This window comes from Stenella coeruleoalba (genome assembly GCF_951394435.1).
Source record: "Stenella coeruleoalba genome assembly, chromosome: 16".
Taxonomy (NCBI): Eukaryota; Metazoa; Chordata; class Mammalia; order Artiodactyla; family Delphinidae; genus Stenella; species Stenella coeruleoalba.
Genome location: NC_137162.1, coordinates 74,442,388 through 74,465,395, shown reverse-complemented (window position 1 = coordinate 74,465,395; position 23,008 = coordinate 74,442,388). Strand labels below are relative to the sequence as shown.

At 49.0% G+C, this 23,008-nt stretch overlaps 2 long non-coding RNA genes across 3 annotated transcripts in view; both read right to left on the bottom strand.

The window, feature by feature from the left end:
- Positions 1 to 15,364, bottom strand: part of LOC307175267 — a 76,815-nt gene extending 61,451 nt beyond the window's left edge. For both annotated transcript variants that reach the window (XR_013824280.1, XR_013824281.1), the window contains exons 1-3: positions 11,956 to 15,364; positions 10,885 to 11,198; positions 10,298 to 10,452 (exon numbers count right to left, since the gene is read on the bottom strand). This is a non-coding gene — a long non-coding RNA (uncharacterized lncRNA). The remainder of the gene's footprint in view (positions 1 to 10,297; positions 10,453 to 10,884; positions 11,199 to 11,955) is intronic.
- Positions 15,365 to 17,319: 1,955 nt separating this feature from the next.
- LOC307175268 lies at positions 17,320 to 18,652 on the bottom strand. The gene is made up of 3 exons (XR_013824282.1): positions 18,462 to 18,652; positions 18,125 to 18,279; positions 17,320 to 17,562 (listed from the first exon to the last, which is right to left on the bottom strand). It is a non-coding gene; the product is annotated as an uncharacterized lncRNA (long non-coding RNA).
- Positions 18,653 to 23,008: the final 4,356 nt, after the last annotated feature.

Here is a 23,008-nt window from a genome sequence, read left to right as displayed (position 1 = left end):
CCAGGAGGTCCCTAAGGGAACACGAGGTGGCCTAGAGCAGGCCAGTCCAGGCCCGGCCGCGTCTGGGAGCCCTCCCCGGGCAGCCTCACGTCCCCGCATCTCCATGCGGGGGGAAGGGGGACTTGAGGGGAGGGCTGTAATGGGGGAGGGATGAGCTTGGGGCCGTTAGCCATTAGCCGTCCTGCTCCACCACTGGTCAGCATCGCAGTGGTCCCCACAGCCGCAGTCTCCCTGGGTCACAGGCCACAGGACCTGGCCCCCATTTGCGCACTCACCCTCTTCACCAGCACAGTCACCATGTTACTGAATGCCAAGTCCATGTGCCCAACGCATGGTGAGGCCAAACGATACCAAAACATCAGAGTTTGGAGCAGAGAAAGGTTTACTGCAGGGCCATGCAAGGAGACGGGTGGCTCATGCCTTAAAAACCCCGAACTCCCCAAAAGCTTTCGGCGAAGCCCTTTTACAGGAAAGGTGAGGGAGAGGCGTGGTTAGCTGTTGCAGACTTCTTGGCGTCAGATCCTTTGTTCTTGAGGTCAGGTCATGGTCAGGTCACGATGTTCCTTTAAACCTCCACCAAAACAAATGTTACTCTCTGTTCTGACAAGGAAGGGGAAGGTCCCAAGGCTCAGCTTTCGCCCTCCAAGGTCCAGGCCCTGGCTAAGAGGAAGGGGTCCCTGCATGGGCCGCTTAACCCTGCCCCAGAGCGTTCGTCCAGCACCCAGTCTGGGTGTTCCCGCCAGTGCCCAGGTCTGGCTGAAGAGGCAGATCTCAGCTGGCGGTGCCCTTAGGGCTGAGTCCCCAGACCCTGCCCAGCCGTCATCACTGAGGGAGCCAGGCACCCAGCACCCAGCCTTCCCTTTGGCTTTTCATTTAAACTGGAGAGAATCTTCTGTATAAGATCAATAGTAAATACCAATCAGGTTATTAACAATTGTCCTTCCCAGCTCACAGCAATTGTCCTTTTTGAGAATAACCCGAACCACAGAGGTGGACCTTAAGTAATGATGGGCCATGTCCTTGCAACTTAACCCTGACCTCTGGCCACCTCCTAGCCGTAGACAACTGATCTAAGCTGTACCAATTTTCGAAACTTGGAGAGACTGAAGCTGGCTGAAGCTGTTACCTTAAGGCAGTGTCCATGTACTCATGGACTGTGACCCATGGAGACTACCACCGCCATTAGGTCGTAGAAACGGGAATGGTGGAGAGGTGCACTGCTGCTTCAAGGCCTGGGCCTGGCCAGTGGGCAGCTGTGGCGAGGGCTCTGGAGCTCTGCAGGACACAGCCCTCAGCCTGTCCCCAGGTCCCCAGCTCGCCCACTAGCCCGAGGCCGGAGGCCCCAGAGGGCCCCGGGGAGAAGGCTGGGATCTGTCTCTCATGGCGCCCAGCTGCGAGGACCACTGCGAGGCTGACTGTGGGTAGAGCAGGACCTCTAACCACCAAGCTAACGGTCTTGCGCTAACAGCTGCATGCCCACTCCGTCCCTGTTACATCCTGCGAGGGCGCTGCAGGGGCCTGGACAGCAGCCGAGCTGAAGGGTTCACACTGTCCAACAGCAGATGCTGGGCGTGTGGCTGGGCACAAGCCAGCACCTCAGGCCCCACGCCCACACACCGAACGGCCCCTGTACTGGGGTGGAGGGCCATCTTGGGGGTCAAATCCTGGGTCCTAGTGGGGCAGCCCCGGCCAGCCCACCTGTCCAGGTATGTGCAGCCGCGCCTTGGAGAGGGCTTGGTAGGAGCCAGCAGGCCGGACATGCAGGCAGCTGCATCATCGCCTGTGGGGCCGTTTAGTCCCCGCCCCAACCTCGGGAGGGCGAACGCCCGCGCTTCATGGCCTCCCCTTGCTCCCAGTGGCGACCCTACCGCAGCCACACTGGGCCTCCACACGTCCGAGCGGACGAGCCCGCGCCGGGGCCGTGACCACCTCTGTTCCAGCCATGCGGGGCAGCCACCCATGAGGTAGCCACCATGGCTCGTGAAAGCTCCAGGACAGCTGCACCCTTAGCCAGCAGCGACGGCCCACCTGCTACCTTGAGTAGCGACAACGGGAGAGGCAACCTCTGGCCCAGGCTCACACCAGCTGCCCGGCAGGCGCCACATGAGCCTGGTCTGACACCGTGGGATGCTCCTTGAGCCCCTTCTCTGGCTGTTACCTTTAAGAGTATTACACTTTCAGATTAAAAAGTTGCAGAACAGAGAATAGTATCTGTTTTGTTGGAGGTTTGCAGGAACATCGTGACCTGACCGTGACTTGACCTACATAGACAGCTAAAAGAAAAAAAGATTTCTGCACCAAGAAGTTCTCCACAACCAAACACCGGCTGCCTTTCTGGTATAAAAGAAGTCTGAATTCTGACTGGGGAAATATGGTTCTTTGAGACACTAGTCTGCCATCTTCTCGGTCTGCTGGCTTTCTGAATAAAGCCATTATTCCTTGCCCTAACACTGTCTCCCAATTTATTGGCCTGTCATGCAGCGAGCAGGACAAGCTCGGACTTGCTATCAATTCTGGTGAGCCAGCCAGCAGCCTCGCTGCTTGTGGCCAGACAGCCCGGGTTGGGAAATTTGGGGGTAAGGCCCTAGCTAGCAGCTGCCGGGACCACTTATCCTGAGGATCTTCCCTTCAAAATTCCCTGCAGTGGCACTGGCTGCCCTGGGGCCTGGCAGCTGGAGCAAGTGATTGAATTTGGGAGTCGATGGGCTCCGTACAGTAGGGTAGGTCACTCCAGTGTGTACAGCCGAGAACATTCTCCCCCGCTCAATTAGGGCTTTTTCTGTAAGGTAAAGGCCATCTTGTTTTGCATTTGATTGGGGTACCCTGTTGGAGAGGAGAATTATTGTGGGAACCTGTTCGTTTGCTATTGTTTTGTGTTCATTCAGGATGGAATTTGTTTGTGGTTGTGGTATTGGAATTTATGCCTTCTGTGTTTTGTTGCTCTTGAACTTGTAAACATAGGAAACGCTCCATCTGTCCCTAAGGAAAGCTCTTTGGGGCGTATCTCAAATAAATGGGCAAAATACAGCTGTGGGCCTATGACTAAGAAAGAGATAATATTCTATTGTAAGAGTTTGTGGCCCCAATATATGTTAGGATCAGGAGAGCAATGGCCCTTGAATGGCTCAATTATTATACGATCTTGCATTTAGAACTGTCTTGTGAAAGAGCAGGTAAAAATGATGAGATTCCATAGGTAGAAGCATTTATGTTATTCATCAGGAGGAAAAAAGTCAGATGGCTGCCACCTTATGATGCAGCAGTCTAAAAGGAAAACCAAGGGAAAATCTGTTCTACAAGAGGGAGAGGGAGAAAGTGAGACTGAGGACATGTTATTTCAAAACGTAAACCCTCTCTGACCAAGCCGGCTCCCCCACTGGCCCAGCCAGCTGCACCAGCAGTTGTTCTGACCACCCCCATGCCACCAGTATATGTCCTCCTTTACCAATTCCTATTTCCCCTACTTATGGGGATCAGTTAGAAGTTTCTACGTTAACCCCTGGGGCACAGGGGCCTGCTTTGGTATCACCATCGAAGACCCGACAGGGCACCCAATTTGGACCGGGAGCCACTTCTGGATTGGGGCGATTTCCCTTGCGCCAATACCCCACAGAAGGCCTTAATGCAAATGGCCAGCCAGCTGGGTTTCTATGAATGCACAATCCATTCTCAACTTCAGATCTGTTTAATTGGAAAGACCATAACCCTGCTTACTGAGAGGACCCCCTCCACGTGACTGAACTTTTCACTTCTATCTTTGCCACTCACCATCCCCCCGGGGTGGACATTCACACGGTGATGAATATGATTCTTACTGGGGATGAAAGGAGGATGGTCACTGGCTAGCAAGGAAGCACACCAGCTTCATCCAGCAGATCCAAATGGAACTCCAGAAGCAAGTCGGGCGGTTCCTACTGCTGAGCCTGACTGGGATCCTAATAATGGAGATATACCGCATCTAGAGCATTATAGGAAGTGTATCTTAGTGGGTCTCCAAAAGGGGTACCTAGGCAAAAGAGCTTAAGCAAAATTCAGGAGATACACCAAAACTCCAATGAGGATCCATGAGACTTTCTAGAAAGAATTTATCAAGCTTATAGATGCTACACTGATGCAGACCCTGAGGTCCCAAAAATATGAGAATGGGAAATATGACCTTCATTGGGCAAAGTGCCCCAGATGTAAGAAGAAAATTACAAAAATCAGATGGTGCATTTGGAATGAACCCTTCTCAATTGGTAGATGTTGCTTTTAAAGTGTTCAGCAACAGGGAATAATGACAGAGAAAGATGATGCAAAATGGAATTCCACTTTTCTGGCAGCAGCATTAGACTCCCGGAAGGTGAGTAACCCCAACAGAGGTAAGCCACCATTGGGGAGGGAACAATGTGCTTACTATAAGGAGGAAGGGCATTGGAAAAAAGATTGCCCTAGGCTAAAAATTAAGACGGGAAACAATAAAAGAAAGACGGGAACCTTTTATATGGTAGAAAGAGAGGAACACTCTGATGATGAATGAAGAGAACCAGGGGCTCCCTTGGACTTGAGGTGTCCAATTCCAGTTTCCCCATAGGAGCCCCAAGTAACTTTGACTGTGGGAGACAAGTTGATTGACTTTCTGATAGATGCGGGTGCAACGTATGCTGTGGTAAACACCAAGGTGGCACAGAAAACATCTCAATCCATCCTGGTCATGGGAGTTTCTGGGCAAGTACAAAATCGTTCTCTCTTACAGCCTCTAGAATGCCAATTAGGGGACCTCACCCTGAAACACAGTTTCTTATATATGCCAGCGTGTCGATCCCTCTTTTGGGCCAAGATCTCCTTTGTAAATTAAATGTTCAAGTAACTTTTTCACCGGAACAGCCTGACATCAGGGTCCCATTGAAGCACATTTTAAGCCTACAGAGGGCACTCGTGGCCACCCCAGAAAAGGAGACAGAGCTCTTTCCCCCCGAAGTCTATGAAAAGATAAGGCCAGAAGTATGGGCTGACGGCACCCCAGGGAAGGCCAAAAATGCATGTCCAATACAAATCCCGTTAAAAAGGACCCCGGGACACCTAATCTAAAACAATATCCGCTGAGGCAAGAGGCCCAAAAGGGAATTGAGACAATCCTAAAAAAGTTTTCGGGAAAAGGACTAATTAAACCTTGCAGGTCCCCGTATAAGACCCCTATTCTCCCAGTCAAAAAGCCAAACTCAGCAGAGTATCACTTCGTCTAAGACTTGAGGGCTATTAATGAAATAGTCCAAGATTTGCTCCCTGTGGTACCTGAGCCATACACTCTGTTCACAACGATTCTGGGGGATACAGGTGGTGCTCAGTTTTGGACTTGAAAGGTACTTCTTTTCTGCATTCCTATTGCAGAAGAATCACAGCAGCTATTTGCTTTTGAATGGCAGGACCCAGAAACACAGGTAGTCCAACAGTATTGTTGGACAGTCCTGTCTCAAGGATTTAAGAATTCCCCTACCGTGTTTGGGGAAATGTTGGCTAGGGACCTTAGAAACTTAATATTGGATGAAAGGCTCGTACTCCAAAATGTGGACAATTTGCTCATAGCGAGCCCTACATGTGTAAGTGTCTACAAAATACCATCAGAACCCTGAACTATCTGGCCAACAATGGATATAAGGTTTCCCAGAAAAAGGCCCAAATATGTAAGCAACAAGTCATGTATCTGGACTTTGTCCTTCCCCAAGGACAGCAGGATCTTTTGCCTGATAGAAAACAGGTAACTGCAGGCTTGGGAACACCCAAGACTCGCAGACAGCCGAAGGGGTTTCTGGGAATGACAGGGTTCTGTCGGATTTGGATCCCGAACTGTGGGCCCATAGAAAGCCCCTCTATGAGACTTTAAAGGGACATGATCTTGAGTCCCTTACTTGGACTAAAGTAAGCTTCAAACAGCCTTTGAAACAATAAAAACAAAGTCAGTCTTAGCCCTGGCTTTGGGACTGCCAGACTTAAAGAAACCTTTCAAATTGTATGTACATGAGAGACAAGGCATAAGTCTCGGGGTGTCATTTCAACCTCTGGGGAATATCCCTCTACCTGTTTCCTACTTCTCAAAACAACCCGAACAGACTTAAGGGACGGCCCCTCTGCCTTCAAATTATAGCAGCTACTTGTGACATACTTCAGGAAACTCAGAAGTTTACCCGGAGGCAACCCACCATTGTGTATGTCCCTCACCATGTTCTTTCTTTACTGGAACAAAAAGGGGGCTATTGGTTGACTTCTGGGAGAATGGGAAAGTACCAAGCCATTCTCTTCGACAATTTCAATGCAAGACTTCAGGTCACTTCAGCCCCAAATCGAGCCACAATGCTCCCAATTAACGCTGCACAGCCCCCGGAGCACAAATGCCTACCCGTCATTGAGCTAGTACACTCTAGCAGACCGGACTTAAGCGATTAACCCTCGGCTGGGCCAGATACCGAACTGTTTACCGATGGAAGCAGCTTCATGGACCAAGGTAGGTGACGTGCTGGGTAATGGTGGTAACCCTTAGAAAGAGCCCTGTCCCCAGGTAGCTCAGCCCAGAACGCAGAAATCATTGCTCTGACAAGAGCCCTACTACTCACTGAAGGAGAGTGAGTAAATATATACACAGACTCACTACGCATTCTCCGTGATGCATGCTCACGGGGCAATCTGGAAAGAAAGGGGGCTCCTCACTTCAAACAGTAAAGACATAAAGCACGCTTCTTAAATCCTGTCACCATTAGAAGCAGCCCACAAGCCCTCACCATTGGCCACAATGCACTGCCCAGGCCACCAAAAGGGTGAAGCTCATATAATAAAAGGCAACTGGTTAGCTGACCAAGCTGCAGAGAAGGCAGCAAAGGAAGGCAATTATCAAGCAGTAACAGGGTCACTTCTCCTGCAGATCGACTTGTCAAAATACCAGGAGGCTCAGATTAGTTAAAGCCCTCCTTAAGGAAAGTATCCCCTGATATGGACTGCCTAATACCTTTCACAGTGATAATGGGCCTGCTTTTGTCTCTAGCATAACCCAACAAGTGTCTAAAGCACTGCAAATTGGAAGCTACATTCATCCTGGAGACCACAATCAACAGGAAAAACCAAGAAAATGAATTATACATTAAAAAGGAGCACTGCTAAAATATGCCGAGACTAATTTAACTTGGGATAAGGCTTTGCCAGTTGCCATGCTACGGATCAGAGTGGCTCCCAGAAGCAGGCCTAAATTAAGCCTCTTTGAAATACTGTATGGTAGGCCATTCCAGATGTCTCCTCTGTTCCACCCCAAGGGAAAAATGTGTTCACGGTGGGCAGGAATGAGACCTGCATGGTGTGGAGCGTCCAGGCAGGCAGGCTGGAGAAGCTGGTGGGAAACCTGGTGCCTGCCTTCCTGGGCGGCGCCCCCTCCAACCTCCCCACATTCCTGGGCACCTACAGGGCTTTCCCTACCCCCCAGCAGATGCTGGACCTTCTCTTCACAAGGTGAGCACTTTTTCCCGATGGGACTTTGGTGACTCGGCCACCTTCTAGCTGTGACATGTGGGAATGTCACTCCACCTCTCTGAGCCTCAGCTGGCCCCTCTGCACACTAGCGTAAAGGGAGGACCAGCCCCCTACGGTGACTGTAGAGACCAGCGGGTCCTTCACGGAAAGTGCTTTCTGGGGACCTGGCCTGTGGAAAGGTCTGCTGGAGGGACCGTGGTTGTGCTAATTCATCATGTCCCTCCTCCCCATGAGGAAGCCTCTGCCTCAGTTGTCACTGTGCCTCTCACCTTGGGATGAACGTATTTCCCATGTGCAAGGTGATGGGTGATTCCATTAGGGGTGCCCTGTCCTGGGTGAGTGAGAGCAGGGATCCTTGGGGCCGAGCAGTGGGGCCCCAGGCCACTCAGATGTGTGCGATGGGGCTGGTGGGGCTCAGTCATTCTTCACATATAGAGGAAGGCCCACTAGGTGCAGGCGCTTTTCTAGGAACACCCATCATTTAATGCATCGAGCAGACATCAGTCCTGCCCTCCAGGGCTTCTGTTCTAGTTTGGAGTCAGACAGTCACCCTAGACCTCACAACCAGGGCTACCCTGGGAGCACAGTGTGGAAGGAAATGCCCGGTCTGACTCTGCTGCCCAACTGACTCCCCCCAGGGCCGTGTCCTCCATGCTGGGCACCTGGCTACACCATTACCCTGAGCATTTCCACCAGCCCCCAGAATTTCCCCGCCTGAAGATGCTTCCGGCTTACACAGAGCTCAGCATGCCTGGCTCAGACCTGGAGCAGCAAGCCCGCCTTCTCCTGGCACAGCTGGAGCACCTGGAGTCCCCTGAGGCAGAGGGTGATGGTGAGGGGGACTCAGGGTGGGTGATGGGGGGTGAGTGGGGAGGGGAAGGGGTGAAGCCACACAGAACAGAGCTTCCCGAGGCTGGAACTGGGCCTCTGAGGAGACTCAGATCACTGTTTCCCCAGACTGCAGTCTGGGAAGACTTCCTGGGGGTGGCATCTTGGATTGAGACTTCCCTGAAAGGCAGTGAGAAGTTTCCTATCTTTGGAGGCACTGGAAAAGCAGTCCTATTGATGATATTTTCTCTTCTTGGAGCTACAGCACCAGCTCCAGAACAAGCTCTGGAAACATATCAAGACCTAGAGCCAGCAACACCTCTACTGCCCACTACAGCTCCAGAGCCAGAGCAAGCTCAAGCCACAGCTATTGTTCAAGCTCAAGAGCCAGAATATGCATTACTGCCAGCTCCTCAGCCAGAACTAGAGAATGGTCATGCCCTAGCTCTCATTTAAGCCACAGGTTATCAACTTATTTCCAAGATCTACTGCAGTGATTTACAACAGAACAAACAACCAAGCAAACGAATGAAAACCCAGTATGGCCCATCTGCCCCCCACGGAAATGTTTATGATTCAAAGGCATAAGCTCTATATTATATCCATAGATATTACAATATATAGTTATATATATTATAACTATCCAAAGAGTAACACTTTTATCTCTGAGTAAGAGCACAGAATTTCAGAAAATACGCAACGTGCATCAAAGAAAATAATCATTCCTCCTTTAGTCACCTTCCTGGTATCCAAGGTCAAGACCCGTGATGGGGGAGACAATGTTTGCTTTCCCACAGTCAGAATACGTTCGCTAGCACACCCTCTCTCTCGATTACTCTTACCATCAAACCAGCCAGTTTCTATGTCAGTCTTTCTGTCTGTCTCTGATTCCCTCCTTCTACCTGTCTTTGTCTGTCTGTTTTCCTCCCTCTCTATTTGTCTCTCTCCTCTGACTCTCACTTGCTCTCTTTTGCCTTTTTGCCTCATGGATGCCTGAGTAATGTTTCTCTGTCTCTCTTAAGTCACCTTAGGCAGTACTGTTTCGTAACATACAGTACATTGGCAAGTGCCCCTGTCAAAAACTCACTAAACCCAGATGACAATAATTAAAATCCCATGCTGCCTGGGAAGTACTCATTTACAGTTATTTACCTCTTAGTGGATACATGCCACAGTCATTTCTAGGTCAGGACATACTGATGTACCCGATCCCCATCTTTGAAATGTGCGCCATTGACTTCAACAGTGAAATGACGCGCTTACTTCCTCATTACTGAAGACCAAAGAGCAACGTGTGTTCATTTTTCAGTCATTTCTGAATGTTGTGTGTGGATAATTAGATAAACCAAGAGAACATTTCAATAGGGAAAGGCAGCCAATCTTTGTTGACGTGTTGTGATGTCCCAGGCCTTGCGCTCAAATGCTAACTCCCTTCCTTTAATTACTCCTCTCAAACCTGACCAGAGAGGAAGCCTTCACAGGTAGTTCTTTGGAGGCAAGCAATAAAGGAACAAACTCCATGGCACGACCAGCCTCATGCTTCATTGTTTCATGGACTTTTCTTTCTCACCATCCATTGGAATGGGCCTATAGCCACTCGTCTCACTCTGGCCACATGTTCCCAAGGGATGCACAATCACTGCCAGGATTTGAGTCACTGTTGTCTCAAGCACCCAGAAGAGAAGCACCGACAGAAAGAAGTACGTCCCCGCCCCAGCGTGCCCTCAAACCTGAAGTCCCTGTAGCAGACGGCACACTGGGCGTTCAAGCCATGAGAAAACCCTCATCTCGTACGCTTCCTCTAGTACGTCACTTTCACTTGTTGGGTGTTTTCATTTCGTTCACATTGCATGACACCATCTGGCTAATGCTCATAAGCAAATTTCCAGACCTTAAAGATTGACTCCAGATTGCTTAGCCCCGACTGCTTCTGGTCGTGGACCCTGAGAGAATGAATAAAGACATTCAAGTTTACCTGAACTCTGCTTTCTAGAATGCCAAGGTCTCAGGCCAGCTGTTCTCTGGTAGCTACACGAGGGTAAGGGTTCTTCTGAAGCAGTGCTTGCACAGCATCCTTTTGACATGGCTTCAAAACAAGTCTCCTTCTTCAGTCCTCTTGGGAGTCGCCTGCTGAAGAGCAAAGGGGAGAAGTCTTAGGGGGGATTCCATATAAATGCAAAACGATAGTGCCAGCCCAGCTCTTGTCTTTATGCCACGTGTAAAACTTCTGAGTCCAGAGATTATACTCCATTTTTAACTGAATGGGACACTGGGAGCTCAACATACACCTATCAGAAAAGATGACAGTCAATGTTATTGGGATCTACCAACCACTAACAAATAATCCATAGAATTACATGCAAACGAAATGCAAAGCCATAGAAAAATGGGATTTCATTCAACTGATGTAAGAATTTTTCACATATTGACTCATGGGAGGGTCATTATGGCTTACGCTAACTAGAAACGCCTGTCTTATGGCCTGTCGTACGTACATTGCACATCTGCTTGAACTATTAAAAAAACACAGAATGCCTTCATCAGATTGTTTTCAATACCTACTTTCAAGATAAGGGCAAATGTCCCCTTTCTGATGATGCCCAGGCTGGTTCTCCTTGGAGGATGAGTTTCTCTTTCCAGACAGTGAGGTCATGCTGCCTAGCTGTGTACGTGCTAAACTTTCTCTCTTGAAACCTTGAAGTGACGTACTCCATATCTGACGTTTGTCCCTTGTTATGAAAAGATATACAACTGTGTTTCAGGCATTCCAACTGGAGCCAGATGGCCATGGTGGATGTGGTTTCAGACACGTTCCTGCACCATAGAGATCTTGGATTTCCTGAACTGTATCAAACTCCAGGACACCACCAGCCCTTCTAAAAGAAAAAAAACCAACAACCTGTTAAAAGCTGCCAGCTGCAAACTTATGGCCTCAAGGTCTTCCCCTGTGAGTAGGCAAGGGTTTCAGACCCCAACCAATACTTGCTTAACGACACCCTTACCTCTTGCCAGCTCCAATTATAATTCTTTAGAAATAACTCATGGAACTAAGTGCAACACTGCAGATTTTGCCTATATAAGCCGCCTCCATTTTGTACTCCAGGAGAAGACAATTCAGGTGCTTCTGGAATCTGTGTCTGCTGGGGTCTAGTTTTCAGTTTGGCAAAAATAAACTCTCTTCTATTCTTACTACAGTTGGTTGATTATTTCATTCAACACAATAGAAATTAACCACTGAAAACTGAAAACAAAACACAATAAAATAAACGACAAAAAAGAACCAAACCAACTCAAAATCCCAAACTTGGTCTACTGGAAAACAAACATACATTTTTATCAACTGAATTGAAAACATTTGAAAATTTATGTAGCATTCCATCCAATTACAGTACCAACTTTAAGAATTTTGGTAGAGAAGCCATTGATGGGCAACAGGGCTACCAACTTCCTTTTCCATTTCAAGAAAACGCCCAAGCCACTCTCAACCTTTTTCCCCAATTGATTCCTGAAACACAGCCCAATAAAATCTGTCACTGCAATCTTAATGGTCACTTATACCTTCGTTAACCCTGGAAGGGCATCAAGGCATCTGGATGATCTGACAACAAAGTCCAGATGCTGCTGTATACTTACCGCTCGATGTGCTGGTGAATCCACGTTGGGAGAGCCACCTGGACTGCACAGAAGCTGCTGGCCAATTGTTCAGTTCGTGGAAGCACAGGACTTATACAAGTACAAGGATGCCTCACCCCTACTTATTTCAACAGCTTCCTACGGTAAACCCTCATTCAAAATTTATGACCTTGAAGGAATCCCACGAAGCAAGTGGAAATTAAATGAAAGGCAAGTTCAGAGGCTACCCGGTACTTCTGAAGGTGCCCTCATCCTTTCGCCAGTACAGTTTTGTTTCAGGGCTCTCTAGTTTTCACATACTCAAACAGTTTGCTTTCGGTTGCAGTCCATCACTCTGGGTTCCTCAGGATTAGGTTTGGGTGTGTTCTTTCCAAAATGAAGAGCCTAGCTTCCTTGTGTACACTGCACATATCCCTCAGCATCTCCAGAAACCCACTTCATTCCATGCCTAAGTCATTTCCTTCATTTGAGGGTGAGATCATGATACTTCGAATACTAAGGGTGAATGGATAAGTCCAGGGTCTACCCACACATCACGGTCTTGAGTCCCAACTTCTTGACAGCTTCCTGGGTGTAATCTGAAACCCACCCCATTACTCACATGCAACCGAGAGTCTGAAGAAAGGGGTAGACCACACTAGGGTAGGTAGCATGTTTAACAAGCAAGGGAACTTACTTCTGAAGCTTGTCTTGGGCAGCCACAAAACGATTAGGTTTCCCACCTGTATGCCAGAACCTTAAAAAAGGTTAAATAGAGGCATTGATGGTTCAGTCAGCTATACTGTCCAAAGGTGTCAACAACACCTTGCTATCTCAAAGTTGTGTCCTTGTTAAGCTTACTTCTTGGGGAAACCAAGCAGAATGCACATTCCAAGGACAAGGCTCGGGGGGTGGTTTGAGGTGGTTCCATTACCTGGGTCCATCTCCCAGGTCAATCCAGGTCATGTTCTCTCCATGAATTCCAACAACACATGCCCAACATCACTGAATGCTCGGCTGAGGGGAGCCCATCTCATACAAATACAATGTACTCTAAAGCAATGTTCCCTGACAGAATCCCCAAAAGGGAAACGAGACATAACTTTAATGGTTTAAGGGAAAGGAAACTAACCATCTTTAGCTGGTTACTCCTTCGCTAGTCTGGGAATGTCAGAAAATATAGAAAGGAAGGGCATGACACAACTTGTGAGAAGAAAAAGACAATTCAAATAAGGTGGGAAGTACAATGATAGCCCCACAGCATCCAAGATAGACATCGTTATACATAACACGAAAACAAAACACAGAGCTGAAGTACCGACTTACATTTAAAAAATGGTGTGTTTAAAAAAAAAGAAAAAAGAAGGCAGCAACTTAGATGATGGATGACACAGCTGTGTTTGAAAGGAATGATTTGGATGAAAAATACTACCACACCAACATTTCAGTTTAGTTTGGTCTCGTGACAATTCAAAAATTAAAAAAAATACACAAATTACCAACTTTACTGTATTCTTTTCCCACCCAGGTTTATGAAACTCAGAAATGTGGACTAGATGAAGACAAGTAAGCCTATATAGAATTGGGAATGAGAATAACTATACCAGCAATTCATTAAAATCAATTAGGTTAAAATAATGCTGATGTGAGTGTGTTTACATGTGTGTTTGTGTTTATGTACGTTTGGGAGAATGGCCACTGGCTCTACATAACCAAAACATCATATTTTAACTCCACATGCTGTTTGGTGGAAGCACGGGATTCCTCCCAAATAGGAGTTTGCTCTCCACCCTCAGATGCAGCTAGGGCTTGTTGAGAACTGCCCTACAGCACAAGCGGTTGCCTGAGGCCTCCAGCGTGGGCCCAACGACTTTCAGAAGGAGGGCCTCAACTGTAGCATCTGTGAAAGCATAAAACCCCCAACCCGGTCCAGGATCTGTGTCTTAGTTAGGGCTCCTCCATTCTGGCTGCTACATGTTTTCGCTTGTTTCTCTGTCCACTCTAAAGATGGTCATCACGTGGTACCATGGATGGCTGCCACCGGGACCAGAGCTGTCTTCAAGTCTCAGGAGAATGTCTTGAAGACACCCAGATTCTGGTCCCTTGTTCTCAGGTGCCAGATATTGAAGGGTGATGGGACCATCTTGATGGATCAGGACAGTCTTTCTCGAGAAGGTGGAAGTTTCTGTGGATAAAATTCCCTGAAGCTTCTGATTAGATAGCTGCTCTCACCAAAGCACTGGCTGCCAGACCTCTACGAGCTCCCAACTGGACAACTCAGGTGGTAGGCTGCTTGTGAGAGCGGAGGCCTTTTTTCTGGCAGTGCCATGTGGCTTACGGGATCTTAGTTCCCTGACCAAAGATCAAACCCAGGCTCCCTGCCGTGGCAGCGTGGAGTCCCAACCACTGGACCACCAGGGAAGTCCCAGAGCAGAGGCTTTGATATGCAGAGCATCCAGGGTATCCCTAGAGAACGCAGATGTACTTCCACACAGGCCATCAGATGATGGTGCGGGCTCCAGTGCCCATCCCTGGGCTCCTCTACAGCGGGCAGCATTGGACACACAAGGGGCTAAGCCACAGCCCTTAGCTCTGTCTACAGTCTGCAGAAGTCCTGCCAACAAAGGATCTGAATGTTTCCAGCCACCCTGATGCAGGCTTCCTCTCACTATATTGAAAGACACAATCCTTTCCACAAGGAGTCCCTTTCCAAATCTCAAGCCCCATTTGTCCTGAGGCTACTGTGTTCAGGCTCTTGTTCCAGAAGCGCTATCCCACTATGTGTGGCCATTGTAACAGAGTCTTCCTGTCAACTGAAAATAGAGGTAGATCTGTACATATAGATAAGGGGAACCGGAACGCTGGGACAAGTAAGAATGGACCAAACCACAACCAAGAAGTCAGACTGAGTTCAAAGATGTATCTGTTGAATCAGTGGAATGTCACATACAACCTGAAAATCCAAGGCACACTTTTTTTTTTTTTTGCGGTATGCGGCCCTGTCACTGTTGTGGCCTCTCCTGTTGCGGAGCACAGGCTCCGGACGCGCAGGTTCAGCGGCCATGGCTCACGGGCCCAGCCGCTCCGCGGCATGTGGGATCTTCCCGGACCGGGGCACGAACCCGTGTCCCCTGCATCGGCAGGCGGACTCTCAACCACTGCGCCACCAGGGAAGCCTCCAAGGCACACTTTTCAAAGGAAGGCAGCAGGTCCTGTTGATGCAAGAGCCTCAGAACACAGACTTTTTTCAAAATCCACATGGAAAAAGTACAGGTACATATACAGGCCCATACATACAAACATGCTAAAATGATGGAAAGAGCAAAGTTCCTATCCTTTCCTGATGGGTTAGAGATGCTATTGTACCTTTCCCCACCATTTTTTACATTGCAAATGTTCCCGGGGCAAATAATATGCAAAGTCGCCACTGTATGAAGGACTGAAGCTTTGAAGCAATCATCGCTAGTTAGAGGCTTAAGTTGCTTCCAGTCGCCAGAGCCGACATTCACAGCCATGGTAAGAGCTCACGTTCCTGGACCCACGTTTGAGCCATGTCACATCTCCTCCTCTTCTATACACCAAGCACACTTCAGATATACCTTCCCATCTTGCCAGGAAGGTAACGTGTGTGAATGAGTCCTTCTTCTACCTAATCTCCTTGACTTGTTTTGATTCCAGTTCAGGGATGGCGCAGACAGAAGAGTTGGGTCACCTTTGTCATTACAATGCTAGATTTCCTTAAGGCTTCAGGAAGGGCGCCCCTCCTGGTGTCCATGCTTCCTAAGAGCTTGTGTGGAGCTGGGCAACACTCACTGAGGCAACCAAGTGCTGCCAATAGGACAGAGGGGTTTCAAGTGAAGGATGGGTCTTCTTGCCTAGGTGCTGCTCCCGAACACTAAGGGTTGCTTGTTCCTTCTTTTTATCATTATGGCCCTGCATCCCAGGAAAGAAGGCCTGGAAGGAGCTCGGGAGAAGGTTTCCTTCCTCCTCCTAAGTCTGAGGCCCTGGTGAGCTTGGGAGCGTGTCGAGAAGAGCCTGAAATTCTTCCTTGCTGAGGGCTGCTCCCGGGATTCCCGGTGGTTCCTCTCCCCGTGCATCCGCCTTCAGGAGAGGCTGTGCCTTGCCCTGAATGTCTGAGGCTGACAAGAGTCCATCTAAGAGGCTTGATGAGCTTCCAAGTGCTGGGTGCTGGTCCAGCGGAGGAGATGTCTCTTCACCTGCGTGCCTGCTGTGGCCAGACGTGTGTCTCAGCCTGTGCAGGCTGCAGAACCCTCCATTCCTGAGGCTCCCATCTGGAGATGACAACTTGGGTCCCCTAGCGCCACCACTGCATGACTTGGGATGTGCATGGCCGAGCCCGATCCTGCAGGTGCGGCTGAGGATTGCCAAGGTCAGGCTGAGGGCAGTCTTGGAGGGGGAGTGCGGCCAGGCCAGTGTGCAGGCTGTTCTCCTGGCATGTTCCCTGGGATGGAGGCCAGAGAGCTGTGTGAACAGGTGGAGACCCAGTCCCGGATTTGGTCCTGCTTAGGAGTGACTTGCAACTGCTCCCAGAGGTTCAGCTTCTCTCTTCCCTGCACAGCGGAGTGGGCTGCACCACCATGGACCTCAATGACGAGCCCCCATGCCCCCAGAGGGAACACGAGGAACAAAGAACGTGGGGGAGAGAAAAGGAGCTGCTGTGGCCAAGGACTGGATGCTCTCAAGCAGACTGGAGGGAGGAAAATGATGAGAGCTACTGTGGGCAGTGGACAGGTGGCTCTGGTCCCACGAAACAGTCAGAGCTAGTCTGGCACTGGGGCCTTCTGCCAGTACCTTCACGGGCCCACCTCTGCTCTGCTCTGGGTGCAGAGCTCTTCAGTTCTGAAACCACATCTAGGGAAGAAGGAAGGCAGGCACATCAGAAGTAAGACATTCCAGATCGATTTGCCCCGATCTGTCTGGCAGAGGGCAATTTCGGTTAGGCCTAATCTCAGGGGAATTTGATCTAGACCTGCAACCTGGGCCTTGGAAATGAGGTGTACGTCATGTCAACACTGGACACCTGGCTTCCAGCAGATCCCTTATTGATTGGCTAGAATGTCAGGCCCTTCACACACTGCCCAGCACCTCTATTGCCCTCTCCTCTTCTGGAAATGGATGCCTTCAGATCAGCCCCCTAGGAGTCCAGTGGGGAATGGTTAGAGATTTGCCTGCACTTCCTTATGCACTAGGCTCTAAGTCCTCAGCTATACAGGCATTGCTCCAAATCTTTCCCATATTTGTCAGTGCCTGGGATGCAAATGAAAAGTCACCTTTCCTGGATGGCATGCTTTTCCTGGATCAGGCGTGAGTTGACATACATGGCTCCAGTCCCTACGTCCACTGAATATGTCCACCAGCCCATCTCTTATGGACAGGGATCCAGGGCCAGGTAGGTACCGAGTCCAGATGAAAATCACCTGGGTGTAGATTCAACTCCCAAGTTTCTGGGCTGGATCAAGAAAGGGGCTCTCCTGATCGAGTTGAGGTTCCTCCCAGTCCATGGTGAACAGATGCAAGCCACCTGAAGCACAGCCATAGGTTCTTGATTCAAATGTGAGTCTTTCAGAGACTCTGTCTCCATATACCTGTGGATCTGCTTCCTGACGCCTATATTCACAAACACTGTGTCAGTAACGTATGGAGAACAACAATTCTCACCCGGGCAACAGTCCCTCCCCCCACTTGAGGATAATGTCAAAGACGCTACGTCATTAAGGCATCCTTCCAAGAGGGGAGGGAGGCTGGGTGGGTTGAGGGCAGGCTCTGCACAGGTCCAAGGGCCTTGAGGCCCAAGATGTGATACGGACAAACGTGCTGCCACACAGTTCAGCGCCTCCACTTTTATAACCAAGACATCTCTCGGGCAATATAACAGCACTGCTAAGCCTGAACAGCAGTGATGCTATTTCTTACAAAGAGAGAGCAATGCTCACTTCTCCCACTTTTGTCCTGCCACTCTTTCTACACGTATATGCACTGCTGCCAATTTGATTTTGAAACTCTTACCTTGGAAGGACTCTCACTTGCAATGCCAGGCCTTTCCAACCCACAGCTTTGCCCTCAATCAGCGGGATAACCACCCCTAGAGCCTACATGTATCCAGCACCATCTCAGGGGTTAACAACCCTTCCACACGGGACAAATCATGTTCCACTCACTGAGAACTTACCTGGATTTGAGATTCTGGAATTCCTGTTTGACAAGCCAATTCTTCTCTGGTTGCAATGCCAGGAAATCAGTTCTTCTTGAAGGCTTGTACAAGGATACTTGTTTGAGATGGAGGGGTGAATGTCCACTTTCTCCCGGCCCCTTTATGGAAGCATTCTGAAGAACAAATAAAGAAGAGATTTAGGCCAGTTGCACATTCAGTGCAGATACAATGTGTGATATGTATGGAATATAATATCATTTATATATAATTTATCTTATACATATATATGTAGGTATATACATATATTTTTTTTTCTCACCACCTTTCTCCCCACTGAGTGCTCAGAAGTACTCACCCAACAACCCTAGCTCAGTAGCCCTAGGATAAGGTTGCTGAGGTGGTGGAAGAGGGGAACTCTGACTTCTTCGCAGTTTCAGGACCAGAAGATTCAAAGACTTCCTGGCCGTGCATCATCACACCCTACAACCAGGGACATGATGCTCATATCTGCAACACTAATGGGGCAAGAACCAAATTACCGTTGGTTTCTCTCCTAAGCATTCTTTGCCACACATTTATCGTTCACATTCAGAGGTGATCCTGTCTCCAGGAGATCCTCTGAGGAAATGCGCTTGGAAATGCTGGGTACTTAACTTTGAATCCAAGGCCGAGGCTGTTGATGATGATTTAATTGCCCCCTTCTCTTAAGGTTTTCAGGGACACCACCTGGCTCTGCCTTAGATTTCTTCTTCATTGGTTTTGAAACCGATCCTAAGCACACATAGGGAACCCAATGTCACTCAGTGCTTATGAACATACTTCCAAAGATCTTTTGCAGTGATTTACAACAGGACAAACAAATAAGGAAGCAAACTAGTGAAGACCCAGAATGGCCATCTGTCACCAGTGGAAATATGTGATTCAAAGGTGGTAGTCTACATAAAGAATAATGCTTTTATCTCTGAATAAGTGCGCAGAATTTCAGAAAATACATAATCTGCTATCAATAGAAGTAATCATTTCTCCTTTAAGTCATCTTCATGGTATCCAAAGTAAAGACTCATGACAGGAGAAAATGCTTGCTTTCCCAAAGCCAGAATGAGCTCGTTAACACACCCTCTCTCTCCATCATCCTCTTCCAGTCAATAGTGACAGTTTCTCTGTTGGCTTTTGTCTCGGTCTCCTTCTACCAGTTTTTGTCTATCTCTGTTTTTCTCCCTCTCAGCCTCTGTCTCTGTTTCATCCTCTCCTCTTTCTTTCACTTGCTCTCTTTTGCTCTTTTTGCCTCATCTTTCCTGTGGTCGATGCCTGAGTAATGTTTCTCTGCCTCTTTTTTTTTAATTTTAAATTACTATTTCAAGAATATTTCTTATTTATTTTATTTATTTTTGGCTGCATCAGGTCTTAGTTGCGTCACGTGGGAACTTTCGTTGCGGCATGCAGGCTTCTGTCTAGTTGTGGCATGCAGGTTTTTCTCTTCTCTAGTTGTGGCGCACAGGCTCCAGGGAGCATGGGCTCTGCAGTTTGTGGCACAGGGGCTCTCTAGCTGAGGCGCACGGGCTCAGTTGGTGTGGCTCACGGGCTTAGTTGCCCTGCAGCACGTGGGATCTTAGTTCCCTGACCAGGGATCGAACCCGTGTCCCCAGCATTGTACGGTGGATTCTTTACCACTGGACCACCAGGGAAGTCCCTCTCTGCCTCTCTTATGTCCCCATAAGCAGTACTGTTTTGTAACACACAATGCATTGGTAAGTGCCCCTGTCAAAAATTCACTAAACCCGGACAACAGTAATTAAAATCCCACGCTGCCTGGGAAATACTCATTTACAGTTACCTCAGTGGATACATGTCACAGTCACTTCTAGATCTGGAGACTGTTATGTACCTGATCCCCATCTTCGAAACGTGTGCTATTGTCTTCAACAGCGAAATGATAGTCTTGCTTCCCTATTACCAGAGACTGAAATGCAGTGCGTTTTTTTTTTTTTTTGGTCATTTCTGAATGTTTTGTGTGGAAATTCTAATAAATCTAGAAAAACCTTCAGTAGAGAAAGACAACCAGTTTCTGTGGACTTGAGGTAACGTCCCAGGCACTGTGGTCAGATGCTAGCACCCTTTAATTATTCCTTTCAGACCTGACCAGAGATGAAGTGTTCGGCACAGGTAGCTCCTTGGAGAAAAGCAATAAAGGAACAAACCCATGGTACAACCAGCCTCATGCTTCACTGTTTCATGAACTTTCCTTTCTGACCATCCACTGGAATGAGCCTATAGCCACTAAAATAACTCTGGCCACATTTTCCCAAAGAATGCACCATCATTGCCAGGATTTGAGTCAATGCTGTCTTGAGCACAAAAGTAACTGACTGTCACTTAATCCTTGTCAACATACTTGCAAAGGTTAACTAGTGATTCACAATTGAACTGTTACCAAATAAAGACTCACTGCCCTATAAGCATAAAATTCAATACTCCGGCACCAGCTTTTAAGAAAGCTTTAGGAGGACATGGCGATGGTGGAGTAGAAGGACATGCAGCTCACCTCCCCTCAATAAACACATCAAAAATACAACTACATGTGCAACAGTCCTCCCAGAACACCAACTGAAAGCTGGCAGAAGATCTCACGCAACCAAATCTGCAACAAAGATCCCCACATGACCAGGCAGGACTAAAGGAAAAAAAAGGGAATTGAGATAGGACCTGCACCCTTGGGAGGGAGCTGTGAAAGAGGAAAGTTTCCCTCACCCTGGGAAACTCCTCTGCCAGCGGGGATGGAGCTGCAGGGGCCTGAACTTTGCCTGAGAGGAATGTGCACGGGCTGGCTGGCTGCCAAGCAGGACAGAGAGGTACCAGTGCCAACGGCTGCCACCTCGCTGCACTTCCCAGCCCGAGACGCACGCCTGCCGCTGCGCACAGCGCTTGGGTGCTGAAACTCAGGCTTCATGGACAGACAAGGGGAGAGGACTTGGTTTGGCTTGCGGAGACAGCCCAAAGGGCCTGGAGTGTGGACCAGGCTGCAACTGGGGGTGCACGTGGGATGGAGCCCCGGTCCGCCACAGAAGCCCCATTATCAATGTGAAGGGCAGGGCACAGGTCAGCCGCAGAAGCCGCACTGTCACCGCGCTCACAGTGGGGCATGGCTCCGGCCGTGGCAGACCTTACGAGCGTGCACACACTGGGGCTGACATCCGAGCCAACTGTTGGTGCTCCCAGATCGGGGGGCAGCTTCAGGGGGCTTTGAAAGCTCGTGGCCTCGGCAGACTCGGGGAACTTGGGCTTTGCAAGCATGCACACGTCGCAAGCAGGAGGGGCTGGCGCGTGAGCCAATTACCGGTGCTCCCACAGCAGAGGTGGGGCTGACTTTGTGGGCACGCACAGTGGGTTGCGGGTAGTGTCACAGAGTCACACGTTCCAGCGGACAGCTCCTGGGGAGGAAATCCTTTCCCAGAGGGAGCGTTCCAGTCCCACCTAGCTCACAATGCAGTTTAGGACAAGACCTGTGGGTTTCTACTCCAACAAATGGGGAGCAGACCCTGCCCCCAACAGGGCTGTGACAACCACAGAGCAAAAAGGAGGCCCCACCCAACATCCAGTGCAGGCTCTGGTCACCACAACACCAAACACACCCCCTATCAAGGGGACAAATACCAGCACACCCTGGGGAAAGATGTGGCAGGTATCCATACCAAATACAGCCCTTGCACCAAAAATACTGGACTGTACCCACCAGTGGGCAGGCACTGACCCTTCCCGCTAAGAAGCTTGTACTGGCCTCTAGACCAGCCTCACCCACCGGGGAGCAGACACCAGAAGCAGCAAACTAGAATCCTGCAGCCTACGGACCGAGCCTGCCAACAGCAAGCTAGACCCTACCCTGGGACCAGCTGGGCCCTGGCCCTGCCCACTAGCAGGCCAAAGCAACCTTCAGTACACCCTGGACCCCATACCCAACTGTGTCAGGAACTGCCCCTTCCCCACAACCAATGATCTGAAACCAGATCTGGGATCCCTGGGCCCTGCAGCCTAACTTCAGGAACCAGCTCTGCCTGCCAACAGTCTGGCACTAATCCCAGGATCTGGCTTCACCTGCCAATAGGTGAGCAATGGCCCCAGAGTCTTTGGGACCCTGATTCCGCTTACCATTGAGCCACCACTAGCCCCAAGGCCACCTAGGGTTCTGCAGCCGGCTGCCTTGTGACCAGGTCCTGCAGCCAGCAGCATCCACACGAGGCAGGGGCTGGCAACCAACCAGACTAGGGGCCAACCGAGCCTACCAGACCACCCAGAGCCAGCTCGCCACAACAGAAGGACCCACACAGCCCTCTAGGGGGAACCCTTAGTGCATACAGCTTGGGTGACAAGAGAGGAGTGCACTTCTGTGACGTATAGGACATCTCCTACAGAAGGCCACTTCCCCAAGGTTGAGAAATATAACTAACCTATCACATAATACATAAAAATAGTAACTTAGACAAAATGAGGTGGCAGAGGAATATGTTTCAGGCTAAGGAACAAGACGAAACCCCAGAAGAACAACTAAGTGAAGTGGAGATAGGCAATCAACCTGAAAAAGAGATCACAGTAATGATTGTAAAAATGATCAAAGAACTCAGGAGAAGAATGGCTGCACAGAGCGAGAAGTTAGAAGCTGTTCACAAAGAGTAAGAAAATATAAAGAACAATCAAACAGAAATGAAGAATACAATAAGTGAAATGAAAAATACACGAGAAGGAATAAATAGTACACTAAATGATACAGATGAACAGATCAGTGAGCTGGAAGACAGAGTAGTGGAAATCACTGCCACTGAACAGAAAAAAGAATTAAAAGAAATGAGGACAGTTTAAGAGACCTCTGGGACAACATCAAGTGCTCTATTATTTGCATTATAGGGGTCC